The sequence below is a fragment of the Cnephaeus nilssonii genome (assembly GCF_951640355.1).
Source record: "Cnephaeus nilssonii genome assembly, chromosome: 2".
NCBI classification, from domain to species: Eukaryota; Metazoa; Chordata; class Mammalia; order Chiroptera; family Vespertilionidae; genus Cnephaeus; species Cnephaeus nilssonii.
In genome coordinates this window covers 34134592-34151340 of record NC_137073.1, presented here as the reverse complement: position 1 = coordinate 34151340, position 16749 = coordinate 34134592, and positions in this window count along the sequence as shown.

Below are 16749 nucleotides of genomic sequence, written 5' to 3'. Positions count from 1 at the left end.
CTGATGACTTTTCGGTTTTCCATTTGTCTTTCGTTCGCTTGATGTGGCACCCATTTTGCTTCCTTTAAAATCTTTCCCATTGCTTGTAAACGATCGGAAATTGTTTGCTGAGCAACGTTTAATCTTTCTGCAAGTTGTTTTTGAGTTTGACATGCATCTTCATCCAATAATGCTTGTAATTGTTGGTTTTCAAACTTTTTCGGTTGACCTGGACGTTTTTTTTGTCTTTCAAATCGAAATCATCACTTTTAAAGCGTTTAAACCAGCGTTCACAAGTATCTTGAGATGGAGCATGTTCACCATAAGCTTCCCGAAGTATACGATAACTTTTTCTTCAAAATAAAGTAATGAATTAAAATTTCCCACAAGTGCTCTTTTTTTGGCATGAAATTCGACATTTTTAAGTGTAAAAAATATCTATGGTGTTAACACCTTCAGAAAATTTGACATATGAAGTTTTGAAGCTTGTTGTCAATACAACAAAATAGCATATACATATCAAATCGCATATATATCAACATATGTGTAACTCCACCTATTGAAAAAAATCTGCATTCTTAACCAGTACACCTGGTAATTGTTAACATAAAATAATAGAACATTTTAATAAAAAATAATATTTTTTCTTGAACATTAACTTACCAGACACTGAATAACTGCACAAATTAATAAGCATAATGCAAACCTATTTTTTTTGTTCTCCAAAAGTGAAATATTGCCTGTGTGCACGCTAAACAAATCAGTTCAAGACTAATGACGTGGCCATCGGCTGCTAAAATATTCACTGCTAGTATTAGTGGAGAGAAATGGTGTGCCTGCGCATAAGGCGCCTAAGGGAAATGAATGCAACATGATTATAGTAATCAGTCATTAGCGAACGTTGTAGTTCATTATTAATAACTAGAGGCCTGGTGCATAAAAATGTGTGCACTGGGCGGGGCAGGGTGGGGGGTGGCCCTTAGCCCAGCCTGTGCCCTCTCAGAGTTCGCCCTCTCACAGTTCGGGACCCCTTGCTCCTTACTGCCCACCTGCTCGCTGCTCCTTAGCGCTGCCACTGCTGCAGAGGCAGGAGAGGCTCCCTCCAGTCTCTGCACTCCCCAGCAGCAAGCAGCTTCCGGCTGAGCAGTGCTCCCCTGTGGGAGCACACTGACCACCAGGGGGCAGCTCCTGCATTGAGCATCTGCCCCTGGTGGTCAGTACGCATCATAGCCACCAGTTGGTCTGCCATTCAGTCAATTTGCATATTAGGCTTTTATTATATAGGATAATGTATAACAGGATATTGTAAAGATTAAGTTATGAAATTTTTATTAAAACGTTTCTTACATATTGGCTGGGTTGCAAAAATATTCATTGTGGGCCTCAAGTTTGACATGCTTGCTTTAGAAGGAGAGGTTTGAAAGGGGACATTTCAGTGCTCTGTTCATCTAGATGCACAAAAACAATGGACAGGATTTGCTTACAGCAAAGAAAAGCCTTTAACCAAGAAGTTATAAATGCCTTGGGCTTGACCATGATCTGCCCAGTTAGGAATTTAGGATCAGATCATCTTGTGAGGTTACTTTCTATAGAACCTCTTTTTCATTCATATAAGGTTTTGAGGATTAGGTGATATAACTCCTGAAGGATTTAGCTCAGTGCGATAGTAAGTTCTCTAGAAATATGCCATTGCTATCATTATTACTACAGGCTGCACTGGAAATTTCTTTTGGAACAGTGGGCAACTCATTTCATTCAGAGCTGATTCTCTTTCTTTGAAAACAGGACCAACCAACTGACAACCAAATACTTTGAAAATAGTCAAGTCCTATATAGAGGGAATTATTATGTTGGCCCATTTCAGGCTTCCTGTAACCAGGAACCAGTCCCTCCAACAGGTTTGATGAATATAATAGCCTTCAGGATGGGGCACACCCTGTCCAACTAAGAGACTAAACATGTAACTCCTATACTATTTCCTCAAGAGAGTAGTGGGGAAATTCATCACCCAGATCTCTGATACTCCCACCTTTTCAACACCTTGTTGACCATCTCCTCTGAGTGTCCCAGTGAGGTCTCAAACTTTGTGGATCCTTGCACCTGCTCTGTGAAGTCAGACTTATTCATAACACAGAGTGCTGCCTCTCTCTAACAATAGCATCCCTGAGTCAGGAAATAGGATTCTTCTGTTGCTTTTTCCCATTGAACCAGTAATTGAATCCTATGGATTCTATCTCCAGGACCTCCCCACCTCACCTTTTCTGCTGTCCCAGCCCTAATTCAGTCCTACCTGAAGGGTTGGCCTTTCAACTGGATAACCTCAGCAGTAATTGACTGCATGCCACCTCCAGTTTCTTCTACACCCACTGCTAGGAAAACTTCCTCATACACGTACTACTGTGCTCACTGTCCCCATACACGTACTACTGTGCTTCTTGTCCCTGTACCCTTCTTTCTCAGAACACACTCTCACTAGCCAGTTTCGGGGGGAGGGGAGAGTAGGTAGATACACATCTCACACTAATAAATTCATGATGGATAAAATATTTAAATGATTAAAGAGAGCAAGAAGAAAAATGAAAAGTCCTGCAAGAAACCATGGGAGAATTAGTGTTAATCTACAAAAGGCTCTTCTGAGTTATGACACAAACCCCATATATGTATATGACCTCTCTGGAAAGAAAAAAAAAAAAAAAAAGGTAACATGGTTGTTTCCAGAGGTGAATTGGGAAGGGGAAGGGGAGTGTCACTGTTTGCCCTTAGTATCTTTCATTTTGTGCCTTATGAATATTTTACTTATTCTGAGTCAAATACATAAATATGTTTTTTAACACCCAAATAAGCTTATCTCTGGCCAAAGAACCAACACTTTTTAGCAGCTTCCAATACCTAAATAATGACTATACAGTTATTTTTCTTAACTTAAAATTGTATATGTATGTGTGAGGTTATAGACATTATCTCTTGCCAGCTCACCTTTGTTTCTTCTCATCTTCACTGCCTAGAAAGAATCACTTACTGCCTTATTTAGCCCTTCTTCTGTCCTTATTTCCATACTGGTAAGTGTTTTTGTGGCTGGCTGTTGTCCTACATTTTAGGTGTTATCTCTTGAATCCTACTAATGACGGGTTGGATCATGTCACACAGCCCGCCTTACCTCCACCCTCCTCCCCCCAAACATTTCAACATAATTATTTATATACCTACTTTACTTCCCCTGTTAGTCATCTTTTTAAGTGATGTAAGCCTGGGACCATCCCCTGCCAGCAGTGTCATGCTATGTTATACAATGAAGCCATCAGCATCCTTGCCCTTCCCTTTGTGCCCCACCTCTGCCTTCCAACTTCAGTTGTCTGAATTCTGGACATTTTCATTATTGAGCTTGATAACATTTACATTCTACATATGTGTTCTTTGCTTTGTCTGTCATTTGGGTTAAAAGTCAACTCAGCAAGCATTGACATTGTTCTAACGTTGTTCAGGGTGTGTGTGCTCAGCCAAGTCTAACACCCCTGTGATTACAGGTCTCTTCTTGTACAGCTGTCCACTTCCTGGAGGTTCATTTTTTTTCTGGCACGATTTAAAAGAAGCAGATCCTCAGTCTCTCTTTGGATTTGGTATATCAAGCTTTCTCTAGAGACTTCCTCCAGGGTTTTTAGACTGCTTCCTTCCCCTATCTAGATTAGCTACTGTCAAGGATCGAGGCTGAATTCCTATCTGGGTCTCAGTTCTCACATCAGGTTCACAATCAAAGTCTGTGGAATGAATGGATTTCCTTAGTCTGGAACATAAGAGCATTCAAAATCTGTCCCCAACCTGTCTTTCCATCTTAATCTTCATAACTTGCTTCCACAAACTTTACACTACAGCAAAATTGGATGGATTCTCATACATGGTATGCATTTTGATTCTTCAGAGCTATCAGGAATGTTGCTCTTTTCCATGTCTATATGTCTGTATCTTACCAGTTCTTCTCCCTCCGCACCCCCCCCCCATCCCCAGAAAGCTGTCCTGATCCCTCCAGAAGTGATGGCACCTTCGCTTCTGTCCAGCCACGTGGCCCAGAGTATTTTCTACTTTAAATCATGTCTCCAAAGTTTTGGTCTTTGGTCCTTCCAGGGCAGGTCTGTGTTAGAGGCCTACTCTCTCTCTCTACCCCAAAGTCCTGCCCAATGGGATAAGAGGAAGCTAAGGGATGGGCTATGGTCATTGCAGAACAAGGACTTTGTGGCCGATCCAAGGTTTTGGGGGGCTTTGTTGGTTTTGGGAGGCTATCTTCACTGAAATGGAAGAAGGTTTGTCCAGGCATAGGTGCAGGTGCCACTAAGGGAGAGATGGGGGACCACCAGGAGAGTGGGTCTTTCTCTGATGCACACAATCCATTTCCACACCCACACTGTCCCCCCATAAGTTTTTCTGAATGCAAACAACCAGAAAACTCAAGACACCTACAACAGACAAAAAGCTCAGGGACTGGGGGGCAAGAAACTGGCTCCTAAAGCAATGCTTCTTTTCCCAGGAGAAGCTTTTAAACATGTACTATCCCATGAAGCTAAGGGAGGCATTAACCTGTATCAGTATCTTTTGATGGCCTTGAAACCTTTCCCTGTTCTATAGAACCAAACATTTCCTGAGCGCTTACAGTGGCTGCCACTTGCTATAGGATGGAGGTGAGGGGTTAACTAGTGAGCACCAACTAGACCCTAAGCACTGTGTTAAACATTCTACAACACGCATTACTACAAATCTCTCAAAAATATTTGCTATTATCCCCACTTGATAGATGAGTAAATAGAGACTCAGAGAGGTAAAGGAATTTTTCCCAAGGTCCCCGAGATCCCACAACTATTAAGTGTTTACATTGTGATAGGGCCTTGTGCCCATCGGTGATCTTGTCAAGCATGTCCAAACCCTTCACACTTCACTGCAGCCCTGGGAACTGATCTTCCTCAGTGATGGGTCTGGCTCCCTTGGGGCACCCACCCAGCCCCTGGGGTCTTTGTTCAGCTCTCAATTTGGAGTGGTACCACTCCTCACACTAGTGTAGGCTCCCCACACTCCATTGGCTGAGGGCTCCGCCCTCAGTCTCTCAGGGCTCCTGTTCCAGTCAGCCTGACTCTTCCCTGCTCCCTCTGACTCTGACTTCCTCTTTTATGGGCACACAGAGTTTTAAAGAACCTTTAAGATCATGCTATACAACCCCCTACCTTGAGTGGGAACTCATTCCGAGCAGGCCTAAAAGGAGCTGACCTGTCCTTTAGGAAGAAGAAAAAGAGGATTCCAGATCAGCCCAGAGAAGTTGGGTTGACATTCCCACAGAGGAAGGTGGTTGATAAACTGATGTACCCCTCCTTTACTTCTCAGAAATGACAAGTGTCAAACCAGCTCTCTGACATAGTGTCAGAAAGGCAACTCCAAGCCCTTTGAATTAATCATTGCCCTGTCCCTTTCTCTTGGGAGGTTTCGGTGACAGTGCAGGACAAATGAGTTTGCAGATTTCCTGATCCCCCAGGGCTGTGATGACACTACAACAGGGGTGGGACAGTCACCAAAGCACAGAACCACGGAACCTCCATCTGGATTATGCCTTGTCTGCTAACCACATTCATGGTCTTGCCCAAGTCTCTTTATTTCCCTCCTTAGATAAGATACCAGTTTTCTTATTTGCAAAGTAGGGGAAAATCCTGTCCCTGCCACTTCCATGTCTTCTGGAGCTCATGATAATGACCAAAGGATGAGTATGTGATAGCAGGGTAGAAGGCAGGTCCATACCCAGGTGAACATTATTGTCCAAGAGGAAAGGGGGAAGGAGCATGAAGACACACCTCCATACCGCTAAGTCCCTGGCCAAACTGCACACCTGACCTTGTGCCTAGGAGGACCCTGAACTTCCTGAAGCTCTTTGATGAGCACTTGGTCTTGCCCCCATTCTACAAATGAGGAAACTGAGGCAGAAAAATGAAGCAGCCCCATCTAGTTGGCACTCCAAAGTTTGTCCTTTTTCTACAAATGGGATGCTACTCTGCCCAAACCTCTTTTACAAAAGACCTCAGTCATCCTAGTTCTTGTCTGATGTCAAGGACAGCTGGCTTAGCCTGCCCCAACCTTCTAGCTCAGGCCTCCTGTCTGGTCATGAGCCAGATCTTTATAAAACAGAGCAGAGCCCTGGCCAGTGTAGTTCAGTTGGTTGTAGCGTTGTCCTGTACACTGAAGGGTGACAGGTTCAATTCCCAGTCAGGGCACATACCTAGGTTGCTGGTTTGATCCCCAGTTGGGGTTCATAAGGGAGGCAACTGATCAATGTTTCTCTCTCCTTCCCTTCCTCTCTCTAAAATCAATGGAAAACATATCCTCAGGTAAGGATTTAAAAATCCTATATAATAAAAGGCTAATATGCAAATCGACCAAATGGCGGAACAACAGGTCGCTATGATGCACACTGACCACCAGGGGGAAGACGCTCAATGCAGGAGCTGCCCCCTGGTGGTCAGTGTGCTCCCATGGGGGAGCACCACTCAGCCAGAAGCTGGGCTCACAGCTGGCGAGGGCAGCGGCGGTGGTGGGAGCCTCTCCCGCCTCCGCAGCAGCCCTAAGGATGTCCGACTGACAGCTCCTGGACTGTGAGAGGGCTCAGGCCGGGCTGAGGTATCCCCCCAAGTGCACAAATTTTGTGCACCAGGCCTCTAGTAAATAAATAAAAACGGAGTAGAGGCCCTGGCCGCTGGGCTTTTAAGTCAGGTGTGGGTGGCCCTGCTGGCTGTAGAGTGAGCTGACCAACTGGGTGCTGATGTGGCTATGCTGTCTGTAGGTAGTGATATGGGAACTAGATAAATTGCTCCCAGGGAACAGCTGAGAAGAAGAGAAGGCAGAGGCAGCTGTGGCACTGCAACCTGAGGGCTTCCAGAAAAGACCATGCGAGTACAGGAGATAGCAGAGGCCCTGGGTGACTCCAAAGGCAATCACTGCGCTACCTGCATCAGAATCAGCATGGGGCCTGTTAAAGCTGCCAACTAGGGCATCTCTACTCCCAGCTACTGGATCAGAATCTCTGGAGGTAAGGCAGAAATTGAAATTTTAAATAAGCTGCATTTTTATCCACACTGGAATATAAGAATCAGTGCTTTATTGGGTTAACTTGGCCATAACTGTAGGACGAGGGAGTCTACAGTACAGTTCAGATCAATCCAAACAGGAAAGCAGATAAAGAGGAGGGCGTGGATGCTGTGAAGGGTGAAACCCAGATGATGACCAGCCTGGCTCCCTAAGGTGCTAAGCAAATTTCTCCAGATCAGCCACCCTGCCAACCCCACACTGAGAGGTCCCTCTAACCACAGCCAAACCTCAATGGTTTCAAAGAGGCTGTCCTGAAGTGAAAGAACAAACAGCCTTTGGCAACAGCAGATCAGGTTTCCAATCTTGGTACGGCCAAGGCCCAGACAGCTGTGTGACCTTGTACGGTCCTGTGGGCCCTTGTAACAAGGTCTCCAGAATTAAAAAGGTTAATGTGTATGAAGTGGCCAAGTATGCAGTGGTTCTCAGGGACCAAAATTCCTTCTTCTTTCCTACTCCTTACTCCCCCCCCCCCCCAACCCCTTCTCTTTGTTCCTTTCTGTGTTATACAACCAAAGTTTAAATCCTTCCTGGGTTTGTGGGCAAGGAGCTAGGCCAAGTTACAGAGCAAATGGGAGGGTGTCCTGGTAAGGGGAACTTTGAGAGTCACACCCTCCCTCCCTCCTTCCTCCCCCTCCACATTCTTTTCCAGGTGTTGCTAGGCTGGGACCTTTGCCTCTCATCCAAAAGCAAAGAGCCCTTATGTTCCCCAAATTGCCTTGTTGCTGCTGGCGGTTGCCATGGCAACCAGAGCCCACTGACAACCATTGTGAAAAGACCTCTGAGGAGGAGCCTGCTTGGTATCCCTTAATGTTTAGTTCAAACACACTGAGAGCATCTACTATGCGCCTGTGCTGAGCAGTCACTTAGCAGAAATGGAAGCAGGTTAGAGCTGGTCCCTGGTCTTGAGGACCTGACAGTCTCCTGGCCAACTCATGTTCAAGCACCTATTGGTCTAGTTCAGCGTTCCTTAAAGTGGGATCCCCAAACCAGTAGCATGAGCATCACCTGGGAATTTGTTAGAAAGCCCAGATTTCAGGCCCCTTTCCCAAGTTTACTGAACCGGAAATTCTGGGAGAGTGGGGGTCCTGAAATCTATGTTTTAACAAAAGCTCTCTAGGAGGTGCTGATGCAGGCTGAAGTTTGAGGACCACAGATGTAACTAAAAACCTCACACATTCCCAAAAGATGGGTACTATGGCTCCCATATTATAGATGAGGAAACTGAGCCTCTGTCCTGCTCTGGTGTGGAGACTAGCTGACAGTTTACAAAGAGGTTAGACTCTCAGATGCCTCAAATTCTACCTCTGTAGCACCTGGATGATGAGATAATGAGATATTTTTCCTGGGTCCTGCCTAGAGACACCTAGGCCCATGAAGCTATCTTGCACTGTATCTAGCAGGGGCTAAACTGGGACTGAGATGAGGCTTTCCCAGCTCATCCTGTACCTCTGAGCATAGTGACATAAGCAGGGTGAAATGAGAGCCTCACAATGGAGCAGAGAAGACAACCACCAGCCCCAAACAAGGAGACACTGAGCTGACATATGCCCCACCCCCAGGCAAGGCCATCCCAGCTTCTAAGCCCCTTCCTGCCCAAACCCCAATCCTGTGACCGGGTCTCCTGGGGTCACGCACCTACAGGCTAGGTTGGTCTCTTTCCAAGCTTCTGCCCCCACAGACTCTGAGGTTCCCATCTTACACAGCATCTGCCTGAACACCCCTTCCTCACATTTGGAATCACCTAGTTGGCAACTAATGACTTACAATCTTTTGCACATATCCCATGACGGCACTCACTGTTTTTGGGGGCAACCCATCCATCTATGAGATCTCTGACTGGCTTAAATTTCCCTTTGAATGTAATTTTTACTGTTTAAAATGGGAGTTAGTCTAATGCTGCTTAACAGAGATTACAGGCTTATTTTTTTAAGTGTGATATTAAGTAAGAATACCTATTCCAATCATATCCAATGACTCTACCACCCACCTTTGTAGATAAACAAAGCAGGTAAAACATACCAACCCATTACCTTGAGGATTGTAGGAACAGGACCCTGGGTGGCAGGACAGGTGGAAATGGAGGACAAAATAGCTGACTTGGAACCTCCATCCTGCCACTTACTGAGAGACTCTGTTGGAACCTCCATCCTGCCACTTACTCACTGAGAGACTCTGGCAGGACTGAAGTCAGGTAATGCATTTTGGGGCCTCTTTTTGTTTGTTTGTTTGTTTGTTTGTTTGTTTTCTGTGAGGCCTCTTCCAAAAAAATAAAAGAATGTAGGATCACAAATATAATTATCCAGAAGTTGTTTCATTCTGTTAGATAAAGTCACAGATGGATTGTTTGTAATGAGAAAAGTTAAAACTCACTCCATAGTGTTTTCAGTTACAATTTTCTTATATATTATTGTTTTTAGAAAATGGGGGACCCTAGAGCTTAAGCCACTTAATGGAAATCTGAATCTTAAGCTTCATGGAAATCTGCCTCAGACCCTGGACAAGTCATCCCCTTCTCTGGGTCTCAGTTTCTCATCTGTAAAATGAGGGTGAACAGGCCCAATTTCTGAGGTTAATTTAAGGATCAAACAAACTAAATGAAGGGGAAAGTATCTGTTGAGATCTGATTGTATTTTCTGATATTTAAAGATGAATGCTTGGCATTTGGGTATGAGGGAAACAGGTGGAACGTTCCTAAGACGAGGGGAAGAGGGCCTGGTGGCCATCCTAGCTTAGCATTCTGCATGTGGGAGACCTCAGCAAAAGCTCAGTGAGACAGCTAGTGAAATGGGCAGACTAGCTCTCTAGACAATGGACAATGGAATGACCCCTTGTCACCAATCACTATTTTTTGTTTTCAGGATTATTTTTCACAAGATTCTTTCCAAAGCAGCCATCAATTCATTTCTGGGGGAGGAGTTTTGCCCACATTTGGGCTCAGAGAGACTTTTCACCCAGAGGCAGCTTTCTGGGGCCTACAAAAAAACCCTTTACTTCTGGGGGGGTCATGTCCGACAAGGAAGAAAACCTGATCAGGCCTCCCATGCAGATCCATGGGGATGATAACAGGATTATATTAATCATTTTCACAACATTGCCTCTGCCAAGAGAAAAAAAGGTGATGCTGTAGCTCAGGAAATTCAAACAACTCTGGCCTCATTCCCCAGAACATGTTGTACAAGAGGGATTAGTGTTTCACCTGAGAAGGAAGGAGCCCTATAAATTTCCTTCTTGTCTGGGCTGCCCAGCTTGCACCTGGCTATCCACACTCTTGGGTTGAAGAGGGTGTCGAGGTTAGCCTCCTCCCCTTTTTGTTTTGCTTTTTGTTGTTGTTATTATTAATTCTCACCCGAGGACGTTTTTTCCATTGCCTTTTTAGGGAGTGGAAGGGAGGGAGGGAAAGGGAGAGAGAAACATCCATGTGAGAGAGACATATCAATTGGTTGCCTTCCACATGTGCCCCAGTTGGGGCATGGGATCAAACCTGCAATCGAGGTACATGCCCTTGACTGGGACACAAACCGGAGACCCTTTGGTGTATGGGCCAATGCTCTAACCACTGAGAATGCCGGCCAGGGCCTCCTCCCCTTTTTAAAGTCTCCAAAGACAACGTAATTCCTGACCTAAGCCAGATGCATTGAAGTCTCCAGTTCCAGATGCTGCTGATACCTACCCCAGAGAATATAGGAGCCTCCCAGGCTGCAAGTGGACCCCCATCCATCTCTGTAGGCCTATTTGCAGAGAGACCCGGTCTCCCCCAGGTCTTCTAGAGCAGTGGCTTCCAAACTTGATTAAGCAGAGGAATCCCCAAGCACCATGCCAGGGAGCCCCATTCAGGAAGCCAGGGGCCAGGAATCTGTGAACATTTTCACAAGCATTTTTACCCTGTAGGTAGTCCAGGAAGCGCAGAGCTAGAGATATTAGGGTGGTTCTTCAGGGACTCAGCCCCACGCCCTGCAGCTGGGCCCCCACTGCCCACCCAGGCCCCCTGGAATTGTGCAGCAGGCACTGCCCTTGACAGGCCAGCCCTGTGCTTTCCTAGCTGTGTGGCCTTGGGCACTCTACTCCACTTCTCTTGGCCAAAAATGCTTGCCTGGCCTGCCTCCAGGGAAGAGAAGATGACCATGAAGAAGATCTGTGTCCCATAAGACCCCGGGAAATTACCCAGAGTCGCCAATTCTTGGCTTAAGGACTTAGGGCGGCAGGATGAGATGAGGGTGAGAGTAGGTCAAGTGGGAGATGGAAGAGTGAGGCGCACTAAGTCAAACTTCAAGCAGAGATGCTCAGCACAGAGAAAGTTTCAAGATCATCACATGCAACCTCCTTCCTCATTTTACAGATGAGAAAACTCAGTCCAGAGAGGTTGAAAAACTTGCCCTGTCGATGTCATGGCTTGGACTAGAGCCCTCCGTTCAGCATCCCTATCCAGGACTTTCCTTACTACACCACCAGGCCCAGGTCCCACGCCAGTCCTTCCCCTCCTCCTTCCCCCAGAATAGGATGGGATGAAAGGCACAGCAGAGCCTTGCCAGCTACTGCACCTCCTCACTGAGGTTGGCTTCCACCATCCTGGCCCAGCCCGCCTTAGGTCTCAGTTCCAGTTGACATGATCAGTACAGTACAGGCATAAAGTTTTCTTCCCTCCTTGCCCCAAACCATGCTTTCCTCATAAGGGTAAGGAGGGTTGGGGCAGCTGGACTGCCCCTCCTAGAGCCCAGCCTCTGGCCCCTACCTCTCTATCCTGCCCTGTCCCCATGCTGAGGAGGCACCCACCTGGGAAGATGGGAATGTGGGTGCCCCTGGAAGGGATGATCAGCTGGGTCAGATCTTGTGAGAGGGCCGTCCTGCCTTCCCAGGACTTGAGCCCCATGGTGGCCTCTTATGGGTCAGAGGGGCGTGGTCTGGGGGATTAGGGGTGTAGCCCAGGGTATCTGTATCTGAAAAATATCCCCACCCTGAGTGCTCCTACCAGGCACTGAAGGCAGCAGGCTGAGGCTAGAGCTGGTTTCAGAACAGTCTCTGTCTTGGTCAAAACCTTCACCCCTCACAAAACAGCACAGAAGCCCCATCCATCCATACCCTGGCTTTCCATGGGGCTAAGAGCAGGGCCCAGGGAAGTGAGGCCCATTTGGGACACATGATCTCCCCAGCTCCCTGCAGTCCTCTCTTGGGGGGCTTAGATTCCTGCATCAGGAGCCAGACAGATATGGCAGCTCCCACCTAACTTTGGGACCTTGAACCAATTATGACACCCCTGAGCCTCAGTTTCTTCATCTCTAAGAGAAATAATTATAATACTTCATAGGATTGGCACTGGGTCTGTCATGTAGGTACTCAATCACTATTTGAATGAATGAATGAATGAATGCGTGAATGAATGAGTGAATGAATGAACAAATGAACAAACAGAAAGGTGACTAGGATGGTGAGGGATATGGAAACCAGACCAAATATACCATAGCAACCTTATTTCTTAAATAGCTCACCTTGCCTGATCCAGACATAACTAAGGGCTCTCCTCTTTTCCTACCTCCATCTATGAATGTTTCACCACTTTGCTCTCACTGTCAGGGTGTGATTTCCTCTCAGTCCTGCTGGTTGACTCCCAATGGACCCTGCGCCCAGATGATCTCCTCAATGGCAACTGGCTTAAGAGTGACACATGACTGGTTTCTGGCCAATAAAACAGGAGGGAAGGTCTGCTGAGAGGCTGCAGAGAAGGGGTTCTTGACTCCCCAGAGAAACAGACACTAGAAGAAATAGCCCCTTTCTGCCTCTTGATATTGTCATGTTGCATTGTGATTCCTAGAACTTGTACAGTGTTTGTGACCAAGAGGGAAACTGGCCTGAGGACAACGACAGCGATGAGGACTGTAGAGCAGAGGATTCCTAAACCATTGGTCACACGATGCCGGCCACGCACCATGCCTCTGGACTTCTTTCCCTAGAAGATAATGAATGTTCACATTTGTTAAGCCAATTAGAGTTGGGGTTTTGTTACTTGAAGCTGAATGTATTCTACATAATCTTCTCCCCAGACCTTTCTTGCATCACTCCCCATCAGCAGTCAGCAGAACCCCCACTCATATGCCCAACCCTGGGCTGTGTTCTTAGGACCCCAAGATTATCAGGCACTATACCTGTCCTGGGAAACCTCATAGTTTTGAAGGGAGGGACTGGCAGGTAATTAGATGGTTACAAGCTTGTGAATGGAGGCTGAGGATGTCTGGGGAGGGACAGACTAAACTGTCCTGGGAAATTTGAGAAAGGTTCTGGGAGTTGGCATTTGTGGTAGGAATCTTATAGACAGACAAAAAGAATGTGTTTCAGGCAGAGCTATCAGGGTCAATGAAGATGTGCAGTTTGTTTAGAGAACATCTGATGGGGTTCATTTAGGCCCATTGGGGAGGAGGGGAGTGGTAAGCAACAGGTACATTTTATTTTATTATTTTTAATTTAATAAATCTTTATTGTTTAGATTATTACAATTGTTCCTCCTCCCCCCCCCCCCAATAGCTCCCCTCCACCCGGTTCCCACCCCACCCTCTGCCCTTACCTCCCCCCGACTGTCCTCATTCATAGGTGTATGATTTTTGTCCAGTCTCTTCCCGCACCCCCCACACCCCTTCCCCCCTGAGAATTATCAGTCCATTCCCTTTCTATGCCCCTGATTCTATTATATTCACCAGTTTATTCTGTTCCTCAGATTTTTAATTCACTTGATTTTTAGATTCACTTGTTGATAGATATGTATTTGTTGTTCATAATTTTTATCTTTACTTTTTTCTTCTTCCTCTTCTTAAAGAATACCTTTCAGCATTTCATATAATACTGGTTTGGTGGTGATGAACTCCTTTAGCTTTTTCTTATCTGTGAAGCTCTTTATCTGACCTTTAATTCTGAATGATAACTTTGCTGGGTAGAATAATCTTGGTTGTAGGTTCTTGCTATTCATCACTTTGAATATTTCTTGCCACTCCCATCTGGCCTGTATAGTTTCTGTTGAGAAATCAGCTGACAATCGTATGGGTGCTCCCTTGTAGGTAATTAACTGTTTTTCTCTTGCTGCTTTTAATATTCTCTCTTTGTCTTTTGCTCTTGGCATTTTAATTATGATGTGTCTTGGTATGGTCCTCTTTGGATTCCTTTTGTTTGGGATTCTGTGTGCTTCCTGGACTTGTAAGTCTATTTCTTTCACCAGGTGGGGGAAGTTTTCTGTCATTATTTCTTCAAATAGGTTTTCAGTATCTTGTTCTCTCTCTTCTTCTGGCACCCCCATAATTCAGATGTTGGTATGCTTGAAGTTGTCCCAGAGGCTTCTTACACTATCTTCAAATTTTTGGATTCTTTTTTCTTTTTGCTTTTCCAGTTGAGTGTATTTTGCTTCTTTGTATTTCAAATCTTTGACTTGATTCTTGTGTTCCTTTAGTCTGCTGTTAGGTCTCTGTATAATATTTTTTATTTCAGTCAGTTTAATTTCTAGTTGGTCCTTTTTCATATCCTCAAGGATCTCGCTAAATTTATCGGCCTTTTCTAGGAAATTCTTGAAAAACCTTATAACCGTGGTTTTGAACTCTATATCCAGTCATTTGTTTTTCTCCATTTCTTTCATTTGTGATCTGTTTCTTTGTCTCCGCATTTTCGCTGCTTCCCTGAGTTGGTAGGGTAGCTTTGTGTGCTAGGTTTCCTATATTGCCCAGTGGGTCGGCCTCCCCAGTTACCTGAGGTGGACACTCTTGGTGCACTTCTTTGTGGACTCTGTGTACAGCCTTGTTGTAGTTAAGTCTTGATTGTTGTTGGTATCACTGGGAGGAATTGACTTCCAGGCCAGTTGGCTGTAAGGATTAGCTGTGTCTACGCCGGGAGAACTTCTGTGCTGGAGACAACCTTATGAGACAAGACTTGCAAAATTGCAAAAGCCTCTGTGCTCAGCTTGGATGGGGCGGAGTCTCAGGGCTGAGCAGACAGTCTTGGCTTCCCATCAGCCCTGCCCTATGAGGCCCCTGGGTCTCAGTGTCCCTTGGTAATCGCTGCAAGCACCTCCGAGAGAAAGCCGCCCTTGAGTTTCGCCCGCTGACAGACAGTCCAGTTTCTCCCCCAATGAATCTGGATTCCCATATTCTCGCCCGGAACTGGAGTTCAGCACAGTCAGGAGCTTCCGGTTCCCTCCAGCTGGAGAAAGCCAGCGGCACACTCAGCAGTCAGTCCTCTCTTCGCGCACTTGCGCACGCACCTCCAGACCCCTGCCCTCCGCGGCTCCCCCGAGTCTTCATGTGCCTTTCTCTCTACCTGACAGTCCAGATTCCCCCCATATGAGCCTGGGTACACAGAGTCTCGCCCGGAACTGGGGTTCAGTGCAGTCAGAACTGGGAGTCAGTGCAGTCAGGAGCTTCCTTCTCCCTCCCACCAGAGAAAGCCAGCCAGGCACTCAGCCGCCCTTCCTCTCTGCGTGTGTGTCTCCATACCTCAGCCCTTTGCAGCTCCTCTGATTCTCTGTGAGCTTTTCTCTTTCCTTCTAGTTGTAGAATTTCCTCTCAGCCAGCTTTCCTGTGGTTCTGGATGATGTCCGTTCTGTCTTTTAGTTGTAGTTTTGAAATTATTGTGCGAGGCAGCAGTTTAGGTGCTTACCTATGCCACCATCTTGGTTTTCCTCTGCCAACAGGTCCATTTTAGATCAGAAGAACCTAAGTGTTCAGGAGAGAAGTGACAAGGATCTCACCTGGGTAGGGCCAGTGGTGAGAACTGGTGAAAGAGGCATTGTAGAGGCCCAATACTAGGCCTCAGAGACTGAGGGAGACAGTGAGCATGAAGGAGGAGGGCAAGGATTAGGCTAGGTACCTGGTATATAAGGGAGGGCTGGTGGCTATGTAAGTCTTGGAGCAGGAGACTGGTTTAGCCAGATGTCTGACTATAGGACAAAGGCATAATGGCCACCATAATGAGAAGGTATCTTTATTATTTAAAAATATTTTTTATTGGTTTCAGAGAGGAAGGGAGAGGGAGAGAGAGATAGAAATATCAATGATGAGAGAGAATCATTGATTGGCTGCCTCCTGCACATCCCCACTGGGGATCGAGCCCACAACCTGGCCATGTGCGCTGACCAGGAATCAAACCATGACCTCCTATTTCATAGGTCAACACTCAACCACTGAGCCACACCCGATGGGCTGAGAAGGTATCTTTAGACTGAAAATGATGCAATGCAAGCAACTCTATAGAATATAATATTTATTATAGGGTGAGTTACTTACAGAAAGATTGGGTCAGAGCAGACAGACAACCTAGCAGTCCTCAAAGATTATTCCTCACTAACAGACCCTTGTTACAGTATTTTTATAGTATAGTTCACTTACTAATGATTGACAAGACAAAGAATACAGTACAAACCAGAGGCCATACTTTTGGGGGGTCTTGTGATAGATGGTTGTTTATGATCAATCACTAGGCAATTACTAACAAACATATTTATGGCTACTTTTGTTGTTAATCCTCACCTGAGGATATTTTTCCATTTGTTTTTAGAGAGAGTGGAAGGGAGTGAGAGAGACCCAGAGAGCGAGAAACATGGATGTGAGAGAGACACATTGAGATGTGTGTCTCTCTCAATGTGTCTCTCTCACATCCATGTTTCTCGCTCTCTGGGTCTCTCTCCCTCCC